Source organism: Neomonachus schauinslandi, chromosome 5 (assembly GCF_002201575.2).
Source record: "Neomonachus schauinslandi chromosome 5, ASM220157v2, whole genome shotgun sequence".
In the NCBI taxonomy this organism is placed as follows: Eukaryota; Metazoa; Chordata; class Mammalia; order Carnivora; family Phocidae; genus Neomonachus; species Neomonachus schauinslandi.
Window position 1 is genome coordinate 108,337,782 of NC_058407.1, and position 22,820 is coordinate 108,360,601.

Consider the following 22,820-nt stretch of genomic DNA (forward strand, 5'->3'; position numbering starts at 1 on the left):
AAGGGCTAGTATCCAAAATCTATCAAGAACTTAGTAAACTCAACACCCAAAGAACAAAGAATCCAATCAAGAAATGGGCAGAAGACATGAACAGACATTTCTGCAAAGAAGACATCCAAATGGCCAACAGACACATGAAAATGTATGATTTTGTTGATTTTATATAATGTTTATATAAACATTATATAAACATTTTGTACAGCATTTTATATTATATAAACATCAGGGTGCACGTACCCCTTCAGATCCCTACATTTTTATCTTTGTGGTAAATACCCAGTAGTGCAATTGCTGGGTCATATGGCAGCTCTATTTTCAACTTTTTGAGGAACCTCCATACTGTTTCCCAGAGTGGCTGCACCAGCTTGCATTCCCACCAACAGTGTAGGAGGGTTCCCCCTACAGGAGGGAGATTGTTTGCTCTTCTCAGAGCTTGTCCCCAAGAAGCAACTTTCTCTGGAAACAAAGGAGCTGACCTGTGCCATTTCCCTCCCTCACCTCTCTGCATAAACACAAAGCCACCCGCAGAAAGCAGCATAATGCAGACGCAGGCTACTTAACCTAACTACAATAAGCCCCTCTCAGTCATGCTTAACTCAGTTCCAGCATGGTGAGCCCCTCCCCCACAAGACCAGAATGAACCCCAGCTCACACCAGGTCTCCCAACTAGAGTTTCACCAGCCTCAGTTCCAGTGGAGATAGTGACAGGTCTCATTTCATAAGTAGACCAGAGCATTCCTAGTTAGAACTCACCACATTCAGGCCAGGGATCAAAACACTGCCCACAGCAGGCAAGGAGGGCCTCTCCAGATGACTAGCATGAAGGATAAGCATGACAGCAGAGTGCATGCAACACACACTCTAGGCAGTCCCTGAAGTGCCAGGCCCTAGGCACTACATGATCTCTTTTTCATAAGGCCATTACTTTCAGGAGCAGGAGACATAACTTGCTTTTCTAACACAAAAAAGAAGGCAGAGACTTAGAGAAAATGAGAAGATAGAGGAATTTATCCCAAGTGAAAGAACAAGATAAAGTCACAGCCAGAGATGCAAGTGAAACAGATAAAAGCAACATACCTAATGGAGAAAAAGCAATGATCATTGGGCCTCTGGGTGGCTCAGTCAGTTAAGCATCTGACTTCAGCTCAGGTCATGTTTTCAGGGTCCTGGGATTGAGTCCAACATTGGGCTCCATGCTCAGCAGGGCAGTCTGTTTCTCCCTCTCCCTCTATCCCTCCCCCCACTCATATTCTCTCTCTCCAATAAATAAATAATTTTTTTTTTTAAAAAAGCAATGATCATAAAGGGGGGTACCTGGTTGGCTCAGTCAGTAAAGCATAAAAATCTTGATCTCAGGGTTGTGAGTTTGAGTCCCATGTTGAAGGTAGAGATTACTTTAAGAAATAAATAAAATCTAAAACAATGATCACAAGGATCCTCACTGGGCTTGAGAAAAGAATGGAAGACATCAGTGAGACCCATACCGAAGAGATAAAAGAGTAAAAAGAGAATCAGATTTGAAAAGTGCAATAAACGAGATTAGGAACATGCTTGATGCAATAGACAGCAGGCTGGAAGAAATAGAGGAATGAATTATTGACCTAGAAGACAAAGTAATGGTAAGCAATGAAGCTGAACAAAAGAGAAAGAATTATGCAACATGAGAACAGTTCAGGAAACATAATAACATTCAGGAGTCCCAGAAGAAGAGGGAGGGAAAAGGGGGAAGAAAATGTACTTAAGGAAATAATAACTGAAAACTTCCCTAATCTGGGGAAAGAAATGGACACCCAGATCCAGGAGGCACAGAGAACTCCCATGAAAATCAACAAAAGCAGGCCAATGCCAAGGTACATAGTAATTAAATTTGCAAAATATAGTGATAAAGAAAAAATCTTAAAAGCAGCAAGACAAAAGAAGTCAATAACTTACAAGACAAAAAAGAAACCATAAAGCTAGCAGGAGACTCTTCAACAGAAACTTGGCAAGACAGAAGAGAGTGGCATAGCATATTCAACATGCTGAATATTTAGGAAGACTCGTTGAGTGGAAAGAAGAGACCAAAAGTGATAGTATAAAGGTAGGAAACACAAAAGCAGTAAAAATGAATATTTCTATAAAAAAATCATTCAAAGAACTCACAAAAAAGTATAAAATATAATAACAAATATCTAAAATGTGAGGAGGAGAGGAGAAAAGAAGGGGTTCAAACTTAAATGACCATCAAATTAATATTTGTAGGAGAGGTTATATATAAACCTACTGGTAACCATATATTGAAAACCACTAAAAACTGTCAAAGAATAAAGAGAAAGAAATCCAAATATATCACTAAAGAAAATCAGCAAAACATGAAAGAGAGAGACAAGAAAGAATCAGAGAAATTATCCAGAGACAACCACAAAATAATAAACCTTTTCTGATCAAAACACCATCAAACTAGAAGTCAACCACAACAATAACTCTGGAAAGACCATAAGTACATGGGGGTAAAATAACATACTACTAAGCAGAATGAGTCAACCAGGAAATTAAAGAAGAAATTTAAAAATACATGGAAACAAGTGAGATGAAAACACAATGGTCCAAAACTTTTGTGAGGCAGCAAAGGTGGTTATAAGAGGGAAGTGGATAGCAATACAAGCCTACCTCAAGAAGCTAGAAAAATGTCAAACAACCTAAAATTACACCTAAAGGAGCTAGAAAAAGAACAAGTGAAGCCTAAAGCCAGCAGGAGGAAGGAAATATTAAAGATTAGAGCAGAAATAAATGAAATAGAAACTTAAAAAAAAACAATAGAACAGATCATTGAAACTGGAGGTGTTTCTTTTTAAAATTTTAGTAAAATTGATAAACCTCTAGCCAAACTTATCATAGAGAAAAGAGAAAGGACCCAAAGAAGTAAAATCACAAATGAGAGGGGATAAATAATACAACAGAAATACAAATATAAGAGAGTAATATGAAAAACTATATGCCAACAAAATCGACAACCTAGAAGAACTGGTTAAATTCCTAGAAACATAAAAATTACCAAAAATGAAACAAGAAAAAATAGAAAATTTGAGCAGACTGATAACCAGAAAAGAAATTTAATCAGTAATAAAAAAATTCCCAACAAATGGAAGTCCAGGGCCAATGGCTTCACAGGCAAATTCTACCAAATATTTAAAGAAGAGATAATACCTGTTCTTCTCAAAATATTCCAAACAATAGAAATGGATGGAAAATTTTCAGATTCTTTCTATGAGGCCAGTGTTACCATGATACAAAAACATAAAGACACCACAAAAGAAGAGAACTACAGGGCAATGTCTCTGATGAACCTAGATGCAAAAATCCTCAACAAATACTAGCAAACTAAACCCAACAGTACATTAAACAAATCATTCACCATGATCAAGTGAGATTTATTCCTGAGTTGCAAGGATGGTTCAGTATTGACAAATCAATCAACATGATACATGACATCAATAAGACAAAGGATAAAACCATATGATCATTTCAATAGATGCAGAAAAAGCATTTGATAAAGTACAACATCCACTCATGACAAAAGTTCTCAACAAAGTAGGTTTGGAGGTAACACTGCTCAACATAATAAAGGCCATATATGAAAAACTCACAGCTAGTATCATCCTCAGTGGGGGAAAACAGAGTTTTTCCTCTATGGTCAGGAACAAGACAGGGATGTCTGCTCGACCACTTTTATTCAACAAAGTACATGGAGACCTAAACAGCAATCAGACAAGAATAAATAAAAGGTATCCAAATTGGCAAAGATGGAGCTGAACTTTCATATTGCATATGACATATTTTATATAGAAAATCTGAAAGATTCCACCAAAAAAAACTGCTAGAACTAATACACAAATTCAGTAAAGTTGCAGGATACAAAATCAACATAGAGAAATCTGCTGCATTTCTATATGTCACAGAAAAACAAATCAAGGAACAAATCCCATTTTTAATTACACCAAAAACCATAAGATACATAGGAATAAACTTAACCAAAGAGGTTAAAGACTTGTACTCTGAAAACTATAAAACACTGATGAAAGAAATTTGAGATGACACAAAGAAATGGAAAGACATTCTATGCTAATGGATTGGAAGAACAAACATTGTTAAAATGTCTATACTATCCCAAAGCAATCTACATATTTAATGCAATCCTTATCAAAATACCAATAGCATTTTTCACAGAGCTAGAACAACCCCAAAATTTGTATGGAACCACAAAAGACCCTGAATAGCCAAAGCAACCTTGAAAAAATATAATGGAATATATATTATATAATAGAATAGTATTTAGCCATAAAAAGGAATGAAATCTTGCCATTTGTAATAATATGAATGTAGCAAGAGAGTATTATGCTAAGTGAAATAAGTCAGTAGAGAAAGACAGATACCATATTATGTTGCCCATATGTAGAACTTAAGAAACAAAACAAATGAACAAAGGAAAAAAAGAGAGCGAGACAAACCAAGAAACAGACTTTTAACTATAGACAACAAACTGATGGTTACCAGAAGGTAGGTGGGTGGGGAGATGGGTTAAATAGGTAATCTGGATTAAGGAGTGCACTTGTTGTGATGACCACCAGGTGATGTATGGAAGTGTTGAATCACTACCACTATATTGTACAACCTGAAACGAATATACTCTATATGTTAACTAACTGGAATGTAAAACAAGAAATTTAATTTTTTAATTAAAAAATTGGAAAAATGGAATAGATTAGAGCACCCAGAAATAGATTCTTACATGTGTTGTCAATGGCTTTTAATAAGGATGTCAAGACTATTCAATGGGGAAAAAACAGTCTTCCCAAGAAATAGTTGAATAAGCTAATATCTACATGAAGAACAATCAAGTTGGATGCTTACCTTACATCCTATACAAAAATTAATTCAAAATGGATTAAAGTTGCTGTGATGTAACCATGGGCAAAGCAGAAGTACCTGTATCCTGCCTGGTATTTAATCAAGCAAGGCATGTGTGTATTATACTAGCAGTATTACTGTCTGTATATAAGTAAGGCCTGTAGGTAAAAAAAATCCAATGCAAAATTACAAATTTAGTGGTACACTTAAAAGTAGTACTGATGGATTCACAGAGATGGTAGAATTTTTAAAAATTTAATCAAAAACCTAAACATTAAACTGTAAAATTCCTAGAAGAAAACATGGCAAAACTTCATGACATTAGAGTTTACAGTGACTTCTTAGATATGATGCCTAAAGCACAAGCAACACAAGCAAAAACAGGTAAATGGCACAACATCAAACTTAAACACTTAAGAATATCAAAAAACACACTGAACAGAGTGAAAATGCAACCTATGAAGTGGGGGAAATATTTATACATCATATATCTGTTATATATACCCCTTAAGAACTCCTACATCTCAACAACAGAAAACAACTCTATAAAAGGGCAATGGATTTGAATAACATGTCTCCAAAGGAGATATACAAATGACTAGAAAACATGAAAAGATGCTACTTATCACTAATCATTAGGGAAATGCAAATCAGAACTGCAATGGGATATCATCTCATACCAATTACAATGTCTACTATTAAAAAACAGAAAATAAGAAGTGTTGGTGAGGATGTGGAGAAATTAGAACTTTTATGCACTACCTGTAGTGGGAATGTAAAATGGTTCAGTCAATAGGGAAACAGTATGGAAAAAATTCCTTAAAAATTTAAAATACAATTACCTTGTGACCTAGAAAACACACTTCTGGATATATGTCCAAAACAACTTAGGCAAAATCTAAAAAAGATGTTTCTACACACATTTTCATAATCACATCATTCACAATAGCCAAAAGCAGAAGCAATCTAAGTGCCCATAGACAGATGAGTGGATAAACAAGATGTAGAATACATAGAATAAAATATTACTCAGCTTCAACAAGACAAGAATTTTTTTCATATGCTGCTACATTGATAAACCTTGAGGACATTAGATAAATAGACATTTTTAAAAAGATTTTTTAATTTATTCATTCGAAAGAAAGAGTGAGAGAGCACAAGCTGGGGGGAGGGTCAGAAGGAGAGGGAGAAGCAGACTCCCTGCTAAGGGGGCAGCCTAATACAGGGCTTGACACCAGCACCCCAGGATCATGACTTGAGCCAAAGGCAGACATTTAACTGACTGAGCCACCCAGATGCCCCTAGACATTTTATATACATTTGACCCTTGAACAACAAGGGTTTGAACTGTATAGGTCCACGTACATACAGATTGTTTAATATATATACAGTACTGAGGAGAAGAGGAGTTAAGATGCTGAAGTAGAAAGACCCTAGGCTTGCTTCATCCCTCAAACACAGCTAGATAAATATCAAATAATTTTGAACACCCAAAAAATCAATCTGAGGACTGAGAGAGCAAAAATGAACGACCAGAGGTGAAAAAAAACCACCACATTATGGAAAGTAGGAGCTACAGAGGTTGACTTAGGGGAGAGAAGAGCTGTGGGTGCTGCAATGGGGAGGGAGCCCTGATAGCAAAGAGAGGATTAAGAGAAAAAGAGAGAGAGAGAGAAAAAAAAAAGAGTGACAGTCTATGCAGGGAACTCCACAAGAAAAACTCTTCCCCAAAACCACTGACAGGGAAAAGGAGAGGGGTTGAATACCACAAATTTTTATAAATAGTGGAGTACAGAGTCTGAAGTTTTGGAGGCCCACCATTGCCAGGGTCGTGCCTGGTGGACTTAGCAGTGCTCTGGTGGGGAAGGAGGATAGATACCTGGCAATGGCAGTGTGCTCTGAGAATCCCTTGGGTCACACAGGGAGAAGCAGTTCCCCTGCTTGGAGTGCATTTAAGGAGAGAGTGGCACAGCCTCTCTGGGGCAAAAGACCTGTGGACACCATTGAGCTGCCCTGTTCACTAACATAGCTATGGGGACACTGCCTAAGGGCAGTGAGCATTGGTGCTGGTTTTCTGCTGAGTTTTACCATAAATTCTGAACTGTTGGGCTTCATTCAACCAATTTCTGGGACCAGCTGGCACTGGTCACAGTGCAGCGAGACCCTCCCCCAGAGAATCAGTGCAGATACACACCACGTGGATCTCTAAAATTTGGAGTTTTGGAATCCAGCCATGCACCTGATATAAAACACAGGAGTGCTGTGCTGCCTGGCAGGCGGAGAGCTCAGACACAGGCAGGGTGAAGGTGGAGATCTGGCAGAAACCAGGGACACAAAAAAAGTGATTGCTCTTCTGTGAGAACTTCCTGAAGAGTGGCAGGCATGAGCTCTGGGGCAAGAGAGTGGGTAATGCCATTCTCACCCTGTCAATCAGCAATGACCAATTTCAGTGAGCAATACAGCATCACCAAATGGAGGCCAGAGCTACTTACACAAAGCCCCACTTCCCACATCCTGCATCTACACTAGGGCAAGTCTGCCTGAGAATCAGCACAGCAGGCCCCACCAGAAGACCAAAACAAATGCACCACACGTAGCACGTCTACTGATCATACACTGCTACAAACCTTCAGCTCTGGGGGAAATAGTATCTAACTTCCTTTGTTTATTTTTCCCCCTTGAGATACAGAAAGAGCAATTTTTAATTTTTAAAATTTAATTATATATATATATACATACATATATATATATGTTTATGTACTTTACGGATTTCTTGGATCTAGCTTTTTTTAACAAGCAGGCCAAAACACACCTAGGATCTTTCTGTTTTTTGTTTGTTTTTTTCACCCAAAAGAAAGAACAGGAAGAAGTAATGGCAAGGGATTTAATCAATACAGATGTAAGTAACATGTTTGAACTAGAATTTGAAACAACAATTAAGGATACTAGCTGGGACTGAAAAAGGCTTAAAAGACACTAGAGAATCCCTTGCTGCCAAGGGAAAAGAACTAAAAATAAGTCAGGCCAAAATTGGAAATGCTATAACTGAGATGCAAAACCAAATAGATTCCATGACAATGAGGATGGATGAATCAGAGGAATGAATCAGTGATATAGAAGATAAAATTATGGAAAATAATGAAGCTGAAAAGAAGAGGGAAAGAAAGGTATTGGATCATGAATGTAGACTTAGGGAACCCAGTGACTCCTTAAAACATAATGACATTCTTATCATAGGAATCCTAGAAGATGAAGAGAGAGAAAAAGGGGCAGGAGATTTATTTGAGTAAATTATAGCTAAAAACTTCCCTAACCTGGGGAAGGAAACAGACATTGAAATCCAAGGAATACAGAAAAATCTCATTAAATTCAATAAAAGCTGACCATTACCAAAACATATCATTGTCAAATTAACAAAATACACAGACAAGGAAATAATCTTGAAAGCAGCAATGGAAAAAAGTCCTTAATACAAAGGAAGACATATAAGCTTCACAGGACATCTGTCCACAGAAACATGGCAGGCCAGAAAAGAGTGGCATTGTATATTTAACATGCTGAGTGGGAAAAATATGCAGCCAAGAATATGTTATCCAGTAAACTGTGTTTCAGAATAGAAGGATAGATAACAAATTTCATAGACAGAAACTAAAGGAGTTCTTGACCATTAAACCATGTGCAAGAAATATTAAAGGGAACTCTGGGGAGGGGGGTGGTGGATCAAAAGCAATAAAGACAGAGAATATCACCAGAAACACCAACTTTGCAAAAAAAAAAAAAAGGCACTAAATTCATGTCTATCAGTAATCACTCAGAGTGCTAATGTACTAATGCTTTAATCAAAAGACATAAGGTATTAAAATGGATTTAAAAAAATCTTTATACTGCCACAAGAGACTCATTTTAGACTTAAAGACACCTGCAGATTGAAAGTGAGGGGATGGAGAAATATTTATCATGCCAATGGACATCAAAGAAAGCCAGAGTAGCCATACTTACACCAGACAAACTAGATTTTAAACCAAAGACTATAACAAAAGGGGCACCTGGGTGGCTCAGTTGGTTAAGCGTCCAACTCTTGGTTTCAGCTCAGGTCATGATCTCAGGGTCATGGGATCAAGCCGTGCTTCAGGCTCCATGCTCAGTGGGGAGTATCCTTGAGATTTTCTCTCTTCTCCTTCTGTTCCTCTCCTGCTCTCTGATGTCTCTCTCTCTCTCAAACAAATAAATCTTTTTAAAAAAGACTATAACAAGAGATGAAGAAGGGAATTACATCACAATTAAGGGGTCTATCCAACAAGAAGTTCTAACAACTGTAAATACTTATGCCCCCAACTTGGCAGCACACAAATATATAAATCAATTATTAATAAACATAAAGGAACTCATTTATAATAATACAATACAAAGTAGGGGACTTTAACACCCCACTTACATCAATGGACAGATCACCTAAGCAGAAAAACAACAAGGAAACAAGGGCTTTGAATAACACACTGGACCAGAGGGACTTAACAGATATATTCAGAACATTTCATCCTAATACAGCAGAATACACCTTCTTTGAGTGCACATGGAACATTCTCCAGAATAGATCACATATTGTGTCACAAATCAGACCTCAACAAGTACAAAAAGATTGAGATCATTCCATTCATATTTTCAGAACAGGACACTATGAAACTTGGAAGTCAGCCACAAGAAAAAGTTTGGAAAGACCACAAATATGTGGAGGTTAAAGAACATCCTACTAAAGAATGATTTAACCCAGAAATTAAAGAACAAATAAAAAAATACATGGAAGCAAATTAAAAGGGACACAATAGTCCAAAACCTTTGGGATGCAGCAAAAGCAGTCTTAAGAAAGAAGTATATAGTAATACAGGTCTCCCTCAAGAAGCAAGAAAAGTCTCAAATTGACAACCTAAATTCACACTTAAGGGAGCTAGAAAAGGAATAGCAAATAAAGCCTAAAGCCAGCAGAAGAAGGAAAATAATAAAGATTAAAGTAGAAATAAACAATATAGAAACAAAAAAAAATCCATAGAACAGATTAAAAAAACCAAGAACTTGCTTTTTTAAAAAAATAAAATAAAATTGATAAGCTCCTCACCAGACTTATCAAAAAGAAAAGAGAAAAGACCCAAATAAAATCACAAATGAAAGAGGAATGATCACAACCAATACCACAGAAATGCAAACAATTATAAGAGAATATTATGAAAACTTACATGCCAACAAACTGGACAATCAGAAAGAAATGGATAAATTCCTAGAAACACAAACTACAGAAACTGAAACAGGAATAGAAAATTTGAACAGACCCATAACCAGCAAGGAAATTGAATCAGTAATCAAAAATCTCCCAACAAACAACAGTCCAGGGCCAGATGGCTTCCCAGGGGAAGTCTACCAGACATTTAAAGAAGAGTTAGTACCTATTCTTCTCAAACTGTTCCAAAAACAGAAATGGAAGGAAAACTTCCAAACTCATTCTATGAGGTTAACATTACCTTGATTTCAAAACCAGAAAGACCCCACTAAAAACAATTACAGGCCAGTGTTCCTGATGAAGATGGATGCAAAAATTTTCAACAAGATACTAACAAATCCAATCCAACAGTACATTAAAAGAATTATCCACTATGATAATGATAGTGGGATTTATTCCTGGGTTGCAAGAGTGGTTCAATATTTGCAAATCAATCAACATGATGCACCAAATTAATAAAAGAAAGCATAAGAACCAGATGATCCTCTCAATAGATGCAGGGAAAAAAGCATTTCACAAAATACAGCATCCATTCTTGATAAAAACCCTCAACAAAGTAGGTAGAACCAGAACATACCTCAACATCATAAAGGCCACATATAAAAGACCACAACTAATATCTTCTTCAATGGGGAAAAACAGAGATTTTCCTCTATGGTCAGGAAGAAGACAGGAATGTCAACTCTCATCATTGTTATTTAACACAGTACTGGACATCTTAGCCTTAGCAATCAGACAACAAAATGAAATAAAAGACATCCAAATCAGCAAGGAAGAAATCAAACGTTCACTATTTGCAGATGATATGATACTCTATATAGAAAACCTGAAAGACTCCACCAAAAAATTGTTAGAACTGATACATGAGTTCAGTAAAGTTGCAGGATAAAAATCAAATATGGATATCTGATGCATTTCTATATACCAATACCAAAGAAGCAGCATAAAGAGAAATCAAGGAAATGATCCCATTTACAATTGCACCAAAACCCATAACATAAGTAGGAATAAACTTAACCAAAGAGGTAAAAGATCTGTACTCTGAAAACTATAAAACAGTTATGAAAGAAGTTGAAGAGGACATAAGAATTAGAAAAGCATTCTGTGCTCATGGATTGGAAGAACAGAAATAGTTAAATTATCTAAACTACCCAAAGCAATCTACACATTCAATGCAATCCCTATCAACATACCACCAGCATTTTTTCACAGAGCAAGAACAAACAATCCTAAAATTTTTATAGAACCACAAAGGACCCCGAATAGCCAAAGCAATGTTAAAAAAGAAAAGCAAAGTGGGAGGCATCACAATTCCAGATTTCAAGATATATTATAAAGCTGTAGTCATCAAGACAGTATGGTACTGGCAAAAAAGAGACACATAGATCAATGGAACAGAATAGAAAATCCAGAAATGGACCATCAACTCTATGGTCAACTAATCTTTGACAAAGCAGGAAAGACTATCCAATGGAAAAAAGACAGTCCCTTCAACAAATGGTGTTGGGAAAACTGGACAGCCACATGCAGAGGAATGAAACTTGACCACTTTTTTACACCATACACAAAAATAAATTCAAAATGGATGAAGGACCTAAATGTGAGGCAGGAAACCATCAAAATCCTGGAGAAGAACATAGGCAGCAACTTCTTTGACTTTGGTCATAGCAACTTCTTACTAGACACATCTCTGGAGGCAAGGGAAACAAAGACAAAAATGAACAATTGGGACTTCATCAAGATAAAATTCTGCACAGTGATGGACAACAAAACTGAAAGTTAGTCTATAGAATGGGAGAAGATATTTGCAAATGACATATCTGATAAAGGATTAGTATCCAAAATCTATAAAGAATTTATCAAACTCAACACCCAAAAAACAAATAATCCAGTTAAGAAATGGGCAGAAGACATGAACAGACATTTTTCCAAAGAAGACATCCAGATGACTAACAGACACATGAAAAGATGCTCAACATCATTCATCAGCAGGGAAATATAAATCAAAACTACAATGAGATACCACCACACACCAGTCAGAATGGCTAAATTTAACAAGTCAGGAAACAACAGGTGTTGGCAAGGATACAGATAAAGGGAAACCCTCTTACAATGTTGGTGAGGAGACAAACTGGTGCAGCCACTCTGGAAAACAGTATGGAGTTTCCTCAAAAAGTTAAACTACAACTACCCTGTGATGTAGCAATTGCACTACTAGGTATTTACCCAAAGGATATAAAAATACAGATCTGAAGGATCACATGTACCCTGATGTATAGCAGCATCATCAATAGTGAAAATATAGAAAGAGCCCAAATGTCCATCAACTGATGAATGGATAAAGAACATGTGGTGCATATAACCTATGGAATATTACTCAACCATCAAAATGAATGAAATCTTGCCATTTGCTATGACATAGAGCTAGTCTGTATTATACTAAATGAAATAAGTCAGGCAGAAAAGACAAATACCATATGATTTCACTTATATATGGAATTTTAGGGAAAAAAAACCAGATGAACTTATGCAAAGAAGAAGAAGAAAAAAAAAAAGAGGGGCGCCTGGGTGGCTCAGTTGGTTAAGCAACTGCCTTCGGCTCAGGTCATGATCCTGGAGTCCCGGGATCGAGTCCCACATCGGGGTCCCTGCTCAGTGGGGAGTCTGCTTCTCCCTCTGATCCTCCCCCTTTCATGCTCTCTGTCTCCCATTCTCTCTCAGATAAATAAATAAAATCTTTAAAAAAAAAGAGAGAGAGAAGGAAACAAACCATAAGAGACTCTTAACTATAGAGTACAAACTGAGGGTTGATAGAGGGATGTGGATGGGGTATGGGCTAAATGGGTGCTGGGTATTAAGGAGGGCACTTGTATTGGGCACTGGGTGCTATATGTAAGTGATGAATTAGAATAGTACTAAATTCTATTACTGAAAACAATTTTACACTATGTGTTAACTAGAATTTCAATAAAAATTTGAAATACATATATATGTATATATACACAATATTGAAAATGTGTTTTATCTTCTTTGTGACGTTCTTAATAACACTTTCTTTTCTATAGATTACTTTATTATAAAAATATGGTATATAATACATGTAACCTACAAAATATGAGTTAATTGGCTGTTTATTTGTCCAGCTTCTGGTCCACAGCTGGCTGTGTGTAATTAAGTTTTTGAAAAGTCAAAACTTATACATAGACCTTTGACTGTGTTCAGGTTCAGTTCCCCCAAACCCTCATGTTATTCAAGGGTAAACTGTAAATAGAAAGTAGGATGGTGGTTGCTAGGGGCTGAAGGGAGAAGGAAATGAGCAGCTGTTGTTTAATGAGTATAGAGTACTATTTGTGTAAGATGAAAAGTTATGGAGATACAGTTCACAATGATGTGAATAAATTTAACACTACTGGATTGCACACTTAAAAATTATTGAGATGGGAGGAGTCCAAGATGGCAGAGGAGGAGACCTTAATTTCATTTGGTCCCAGGAATTCAGCTAAATAGCTATCAAATCACTCTGAACACCTGTGAACTCAACCAGGGATCTAAGAATAGAAAGGTGACCACTTTCTGCAAGGTAGGAAGTGATTGATAGAAGTGAATCTGAGGCAACATATGGAAAGATAAACAGTGGGGAAGTAGCCTCCATAAGCTGGCTACCATTAAGTGGTATAGAAGTGGAGTGCAAAATCAGAACTTTTAGAAGTCTGCTCCGGTGAGGGACATTGCTCAGGTGGTTAAGCAGGGGTGTCACCCTAGCTGGGACAGTGTGGTCTCAGGATCCTCAGGGTCACAGGAAGACCAGGGGTGCCTGAGTGCGCAGACCTCCCAGGCGTTGGAGTGGGGAAGGTGGTTGCAAACAGTGGGCCCAGGAGTGGGCTCTCAGCTCTGGGTTGCCATAAACTGTGAACCACAGCAGAGTCAGGTGACTGTTTTCCAAGCAGGGAAAATGCGGAATCTTCCAGAAACCCTTCCTCCCCTGGGAGGAGCAGTGCAGGAGCACATCGCAGGAGTCTGCAGGGTTTGGTTATGTGAAATGGGGTCGTGTGCCTGAGATAGAAATGCTCATTCACAGGCTGCATGAGCATGGAGTGCAGACAGAGACCAGGGAGACAGGGGTAACTGACTGCTTTTCTCAGAGGGTGCACTGAAGAGTGGGGCCCTGAGCACTCGGCTCCAGGGCCAGAGATTGGGAGGCCACCATTTCCATTCTTGTGCTCTAAAGCTGCACAGAAAGCCTTCAGGGAACAAAAACCACATAGAGCAAACTGGAGCAGATTATTTAGCCTGGCCCCCTGACAAGGGCAGTACAATTCTGCCTGGGGCAGAAACACTTGAGAATCAATGCAACAGGCCCCTCCTTCTGAAGATCAGCAAGAACATCCAGCCAATACCAAGTTTACTGATCAATGAGAACTGCAAAACTCCAGTGGTAGGGGAATACAGCACATAGAATTCATGGCTTTTTCTCCATGATTCTTTAGTCTTTCAACTTTAATTTTTTTTAATTTTTTTCTTTCTTTTTTCAACCAATTGATTATTTTATCAAGTCTTTCTTTATTTTCATTTTTACAGTTACATTCTATCCCTTCATTGTATTGTGTGTGTGTGTGTATAAAGTTTTTCTTTCTTTACAATTTTGGGATGCAGTTTCTTCTAATAGGCCAAAATACACCCAAAAGGTAGTGTATGTCTCTGTTCTATTGACCTGTCTGATAATGTTCTCTTTTTTTTATTCTGCTTTTTTTTTTTTGGTGTGGTTTTTGTTTGTTTTGTTAAAGTCTTTTTAAACTTTCATCTTTATAATTAAATTTTCTCCTTTCAATGTATTTAATTTTATTTTTGTATATATAAGTTTTTCTTTCTTTACAATTTGAGATGTAGTTTCTTCTAACAAACTGACCAAAATACACTCAGGAGACAGTGTATTGCTCTGTTCTGTGCACTTGTCTGTTTATATCCCTTCCTTTTTTGTTGCAGGCTTTTTTCTCTTTTGTTTTTTCTGGTCTTTTAATTTCCATTTTTACAATTACATTCTATCATTGCATTGCATTTAATTTCATTTTTGTACATATATAAGTTTTTCTTTCTTTACAATTTTGGGATCTAGTTTTCTAAAAAACAGACTAAAATATACACAGAATCCAGTTCTATGTATTCCATTTACCTGTCTGATTATATTGTTTTTTTCTTTTTTTAACATGGTTTTCGGTTTCAGGTCTCTTCTGACTTGTTTAGTGTATATTTCTCTGGGGTCATTGTTGCCATTTTAGCATTTTGTTCTCTCACTCATCTATTCTTCTCTGAACTGAATGACAAGATGGAAAAACTCACCTCAAAAAAGAAAACAAGAGGCAGTACTGACAACCAGGGACCTAATCAGTATGGACATAAGTAAGATGTTGGAACTAGAGTTCAGAATAACGATTATAAAGACACTAGCTGGGCTTGAAAAAAGCATAGAACACCTTAGAGAATCCCTTTCTGGAGAAATAAAAGAACTGAAATCTAACCAAGTCAAAATAAAAAAGGCTACTGAGATGCAATAAAAAATGGAGGCTCTAACTGCTAGGATAAATGAGGCAGAAGTGAGAATTAGTGATATAGAAGAACAAAGGATAGAGAATAAAAAAGCTGAGAAAAAGAGAGATAAACAACTACTGGATCATGAGGGGAGAATTCGAGACATAAGTGATACCATAAAGTGAAATAATATTAGAATAATTGGGATTCCCAGAAGAAAAGGAAGGAGAGATAGAGGTAGAAGGTATATAAGAGCAAATTATAGCAGAGAACTTCCTTAATCTGGGGAAGGAAACAGGCATCTAAGTCCTGGAGGCACAGAGAACCCCCCTCAAAATCAATAAAAATAGGTGAACACCCCGACATATAATACTGAAACTTGCAGATCTCAGAGACAAAGAGAAAATCCTGAAACTAGCTCAGGAAAAGAGGTCTGTAACCTATAATGATAGAGACATTAGATTGGCAGCAGACCTATCCACAGAGACCTGGCCAGGAAGAAAGAACTGGTGTGATATATTCAGGGTGCTAAATGAGAAGAATATGCAGCCAAGAATACTTTATCCAGCTAGGATGTCATTCAAAATAGAAGGAGTGACAAGAAGCTTCTCCGACAAACAGAAACTAAAAGAATTTATGACCATCAAATGAGCCTACAAGAAATATTAAAAGGGACCCTCTAAGCAAAGGGAGAGCCCAAAAGTAAGATAGACCAGGAAGGAACAGAGACAATACACAGAAAGTCACTTTACAGGTAATACAATGGTACTATTCATATCTTTCAATAGTTACTCTGAATGTAAAGGGGCTAAATGCCCCAATCAAAAAACACAGGGTATCAGATTGGACCAAAAAGTAAGTCCCATTGATATGCTGTCTGCAAGAGACTCATTTTAGACCCAAAGAAACTTCCAGATTTAAAGTGAGGGAGTGGAAAAACCATTTATCATGCTAATGGACATCAATAGAAAGCTGGGGTGGCAATCCTTATATCAGACAAATTGTATTTTAAACTAAAGACCATAGTAAGCGATGTAGAGAGACACTATATCATTCTTAAAGGGTCTCTGCAACAAAAAGATATAACAATTGTAATTATTTATGCCCCTAACATGGGAACAGTGAATTATATAAGCCAATTAATAACCAAATCAAGAAACACATCAATAATAATACAATAATAGTAGGGGACATTAGCACCCCCCTCACTGCAATGGACAGATCATCTCAGCAGATCAACAAGGAAATAAGGGCTTTGAATGACACATTGGACCAATGGACTTCACAGATATATTCAGAATATTCCATGCTAAAGCAACAGAATAAACATTCTTCTCTAGTGCCCATGGAACATTCTCCAGAATAAATCACATACTGGGTCACAAATAGGGTCTCAACCAGTACCAAAAGATTGGGATCATTCCCTGCATATTTTCAGACCACAATGCTTGGCAACTGGAACTCAGTCACAAGAGGAAATTTGGCTAGAATTCAAACACATGGAGGCTAAAGAGCATCGTACTAAACAATAAGTGGGTTAAACAGGAAATTAAAGAACTAAAAAATTCATGGAAACAAATGAAAATGAACACACAATTGTCCAAAATCGTTGGGATGCAGCAAAGGCAGTCCTAAAAGGCTTATATATAGCAGTATAAGTCTTTCTCAAGAAACAAGAAAGATCTCAAATACACAACTTAACCCTACACCTAAAGGAGTTGGAGAAAGAAGAGAAAATAAAGCCTAAACCCAGCAGGAGATGAGAAATAATAAAGATTAGAGCAGAAATCAATGAAAAAGAAACCAAAATAATAGAACAGGAATTCAGAAAAGTTGCAGGATATAAAACCAATGCACTGAAATTAGTTGCATTTCTATACACTAACAATGAGACAGAAGAAAGAGAAATTAAGGAGTCTATCCCATTTACAATTGCACGCAAAACCATAAGATACCTAGGAATAAACCTAACCAAAGAGGCAAAGGATCTGTACTCAGAATAGCGATAGAACACTCAGGAAAGAAATTGATGAAGACCCAAAGAAATGAAAAGACGTTCCATGCTCATGGATTGGAAGAACAAATATTGTGAAGATGTCAATGCTACCTAGAGCAATCTACACATTCAATGCAATCCCCATTAAAATACCATCCACTTTTTTCAAAGAAATGGAACAAATAATCCTAAAATTTGTATGGAACTAGAAAAGACACTGAATAGCCAAAGCAATGCTGAAAAAGAAACCCAAAACTGGTGGCATCACAATTCCGGACTTCAAGCTCTATTACAAAGCTGTAATCATAATGACAGTATGGTACTGGCAAAAAAGACACATAGATCAATAGAACAGTATAGAAAATCCAGAAATGGACCATCAACTCTATGGTCAACTAATCTTTGACAAAGTAAGAAAGAATATCTAATGGAAAAAGGACAGTCTCTTCAATAAATGGTGCTGGGAAAATTGGACACCCACGTGCAAAAGAATGGAACTGGACCATTTCCTTACACCATACACAAAAATAGACTCAAAATGGATGAAAGACCTAAATGTGAGAGAGGAATCCATCAAAGTCCTAGAGGAGAACACAGGCAGCAATCTCTTCAACCTCAGCCACAGGAACTTCTTCCTAGAAACATCTCCAAAGACAAGGGAAGGAAGGGCAAAAATGAACTATTAGGACTTCATCAAGATAAAAACCTTTTGCACACCAAAGGGAAATAGTCAACAAAACTAAGAGGCAACCCATGGAATGGGAGAAGATATTTGCAAATGACATAACAGATAAAGGGCTAGTATCCAAAATCTATAAAGAACTTCTTAAACTCAACACCCAAAGAACAAATAATCCAGTCAAGAAATGGGCAGAAGACATGAACAGACATTTCTCCAAAGACGACATCTAAATGGCCAACAGACACATGAAAAATGCTCCATATCACTTAGCATTAGGGAAATACAAATCAAAACCACAATGAGATACCACCTCACACCTGTCTGAATAGCTAAAATTAACAAGTAATGAAATGAGAGATGTTGGCGAGGATGCAGAAAAAGGGGAACCCTTTTGCACTGTTGTTGGGAATGCCAAGCTGGTACACCCACTCTGGAAAACGGTATGGAGTTTCCTCAAAAAGTTGAAAACAGAGCTACCCTAGGACCCAGTAATTGCACTACTGGGTATTTACCTGGAAAATATAAAGGTAGTGATCGAAGGGGACCTGCACCCTAATGTTTATAGCAGCAATGTCCACAATAGCCAAACAATGGAAAGAGCCCAGATGTCCACCAAAAGACGAATGGATAAAGAAGATGTGGTATATATGTACAATGGAATATTACTCAGCCATCAAAAAAATGAAATCTTGCCATTTGCAACAACGTTGATGGAACTAGAGGGTATTATGCTAAGCGAAATAAGTCAATCAGAGAAAGACAGTTATCATATGATCTCACTCATATATGGAATTGAAGAAACAAAACAGAGGATCATAGGGGAAGAGAGGAAAAAAGAAAACAAGACAAAATCAGAGAGGGAGATAAACCATAAAAGATTCTTAGTCAAAGGAAACAAACTGAGGGTTGCTGGAGGGCAGAGGGGTGAAGGGATGAGGTAATTGGGTGATGGATATTAAGGAGGGCACTTGATGTAATAAGCACTGGGTATTATATAAGACTGATGAATCATAGACCTGTACCTCTGAAAGCAATAATACATTATATGTTAATTAAAAAAAAGAAAGGAACAATTCTGGGGAGCTGATTAAACTGTTTGGGGAGCTCATGTAGGACCACACTCAGGGATTTTCAGCTACCACCAGCGGTGAATGATTTGTTGATGACTGTCGTCAGACCCTATTAGGGAGGAGCAGAAACCAGTGAAACTCAGGTGATTATTACTAAAAATGACCTCATTTTGGACCCTAGCCCAGGATACTAGATGAATCTTAGTTTACTACTTGTCTGTTGCATCATGAAGATATCTTGTACCTCTTAGCATGCTGTGAACCTGACACTATCTTGAAATATTAGTGAATGTTTTTGGAAAGATATCCATGCGAAGTAGAAAAGGACTTAGACTGGGAATGAGCAGGCTGGTTTTTTTTTAAATTTTATTTTATTATATTACATTAGTCACCATACGATACATCATTAGTTTTTTATGTAGTTATCCATGATTCATTGTTTTCGTATAACCCCCAGTGCTCCCTGCAGTACGTGCCCTCCTTAATACCCATCACCAAGCCAACCCATCCCCCCACCCCCTCCCCTCTAAAACCCTCAGATTCATTCTCAGAATCCACAGTCTCTCATGGTTCATCTCTCCCTCTGATTTCCCCCCCTTCATTTTTCCCTTCCTTCTCCTAATGTCCTCCATGCTATTCCTTATGTTCCACAAATAAGTGAAATCATATGATAATTGACTTTCTCTGCTTGACTTATTTCACTTAGCATAATCTCTTCCAGTTCCACTGATGTTGATATAAAAGTTGGGTATTCATCCTTTCCGATGGCTGAGGAATATTCCATTGTATATATGGACCACATCTTCTTTATCCATTCATCTGTTGAAGGGCATCACAGCTCTTTCCACAATTTGGCTATTGCAGACGTTGCTGCTATGAACATTGGGGTGCATATGGCCCTCCTTTTCACTACATCTGTGTCTTTGAGGTAAATGCCCAGTAGTGCAATTGCTGGGTCATAGGGTAGCTCAATTTTTAATTTTTTGAGGTAGATCCACACTGTTTTCCAAGGTGGCTGTACCAGCTTTCATTCCCACCAACAGTGTGAGAGGGTTCCCTTCTCCACAACCTCTCCAACATTTGTTGTTTCTAGCTTTGTCAAAATTGCCATTCTAACTGGTGTAAGGTGGTATCTCAATATGGTTTTGATTTGAATTTCCCTGATGGCTAATGATGATGAACATTTTTTCATGTGTCTGTTAGCCATTTGTATGTCTTCTTTGGAGAAGTGTCTGTTCATGTCTTCTGCCCATTTTTGGACTTGATTATTTGTTTTTTGGGTGTTGAGTTTGAGAAGTTCTTTATAGACCTTGGAAATGCGTGCTTTATCTGCAGTGTCATTTGCAAATATCTTCTCCCATTCTGTGGGTTGCCACTTTGTTTTGTTGACTGTTTCCTTTGCTGTGAAGAAGCTTTTCATATTGATGAAGTTGCAAAAGTTCATTTTTGCTTTTGTTTCACTAGCCTTTGGAGATGTATCTTGAAAGAAGTTGCTGTGGCTGATGTCAAAGAGGTTACTGCCTATGTTCTCCTCTAGGATTTTGATGGATTCCTGTCTCACATTGAGGTCTTTCATCCATTTTGAGTTTATCTTTGTGTACGGAGTTAGAGACAAGTTTCATTTTTCTGCATGTGGCTGTCCAATTTTCCCAGCACCATTTATTGAAGAGACTGTCTTTTTTCCATTGCATGTTTTTTTCCTGCTTTGTTGAAGATTATTTGACCATAGAGTTGAGGGTCGATATCTGGGCTCTCTAATCTGTTCCATTGGTCTGTATGTCTGTTCTTGTGCCAGTACCATGCTGTCTTGGTGATCACTACTTTGTAATATAGCTTGAAATTGGGCAACGTGATGCCCCCAGCTTTTTCTTTTTCAACATCTCCTTGGCGATTCGGGGTTTTTTCTGATTCCCTACAAATTTTAGGATTGTTTGTTCCAGCACTTTGCAAAATGTCATTGGAATTTTGATCGGGATGGCATTGAAGGTATGGATTGCTCTGGGTAGCATAGACATTTTAACAATGTTTATTCTTTTGATCCATGAGCATGGAATGTTTTTCCATCTTTTGTGTCTTCTTCAATTTCTTTCATGAGTGTTCTGTAGTTCCTAGGGTATAGATCCTTTACCTCTTTGGTTAGGTTTATTCCAAGGTATCTTATGGTTTTTGGTGCTATTGTAAATGGAATTGTTTCTCTAATTCTCTTTCTACAGTTGAGTTGTTAGTGTATAAGAAAGCAACTGATTTCTGTGCATTGATTTTGTATCCTGCCACATTACTGAATTGCTAGATGAGTTCTAGTAATTTGGGGGTGGAGTCTTTTGGATTTTCCAAATAAAGTATCATGTCATCTGCAAAGAGAGAGAGTTTGACTTCTTCTTTGCCAATTTGAATACCTTTTGTTTCTTTTTGTTGTCTGATTGCTGTTGCTAGGACTTCTAGTACTATGTTGAACAATAGTGGCAAGAGTGCGCATCCTTGTCGTGTTTCTGATCTTAAGGGAAACACTCTCAGCTTTTTTCCATTGAGGATGATATTTGCTGTGGGTTTTTCATAGATGGATTTTATGATCTTGAGGAATGTTCCCTCTATCCCTATACTCTGAAGAGTTTTAATCAGGAAAGGATGCTGTATTTTGTCAAATGCTTTTTCTGCATCAATTGCGAGGACCATATGGTTCTTCTCCCTCCTCTTACTAATGTGTTCTATCACACTGATTGCGAATGTTGAACCACCTTGCATCCCTGGGATAAATCTCACTTGGTCGTGGTGGATGATCCTTTTAATGTATTGTTGGATCCTATTAGCTAGATTTTGTTGAGGATTTTGGAATCCATATTCATCAGGGATATCGGTCTGAAATTCTCTTTTTGATGGGGTCTTCGCCTGGTTTGGGGATTAAGGTAATGTTGGCCTCAGAATGAGTCTAGAAGCTATCCTTCTGTTTCTAATTTTTTAAACAGCTTCAGTAGAATAGGTATTATTTCTTCTTTGAATGTTTGGTAGAATTCCCCAGGGAATCCATCAGGCCCTGGACTCTTGTTTTTTGGAAGGTTTTTGATCACTGCTTCAATCTTGTTACTGTTTATTGGCCTATTCAGGTTGTAGTTTCTTCCTGTTTCAGTCTTGGGATTTTATAGGTTTTCAGGAAGGCATCCATTTCATCCAGGTTGCAAAGCTTATTGGCATATAGTTGTTGATAATAATTTCTAATAATTGTTTCTATTTCCTTGGTGTTAGTCATGATCTCTCCCCTTTCATTCATAATTTTATTTGGGTCTTTTCTCTTTTCTTTTACATAAGTCTGGCCAGTGATTTATCGATCTTATTAATTCTTTCAAAGAACTAGCTTCTAGTTTTGTTGATCTGATCTACTGTGTTTCAAAG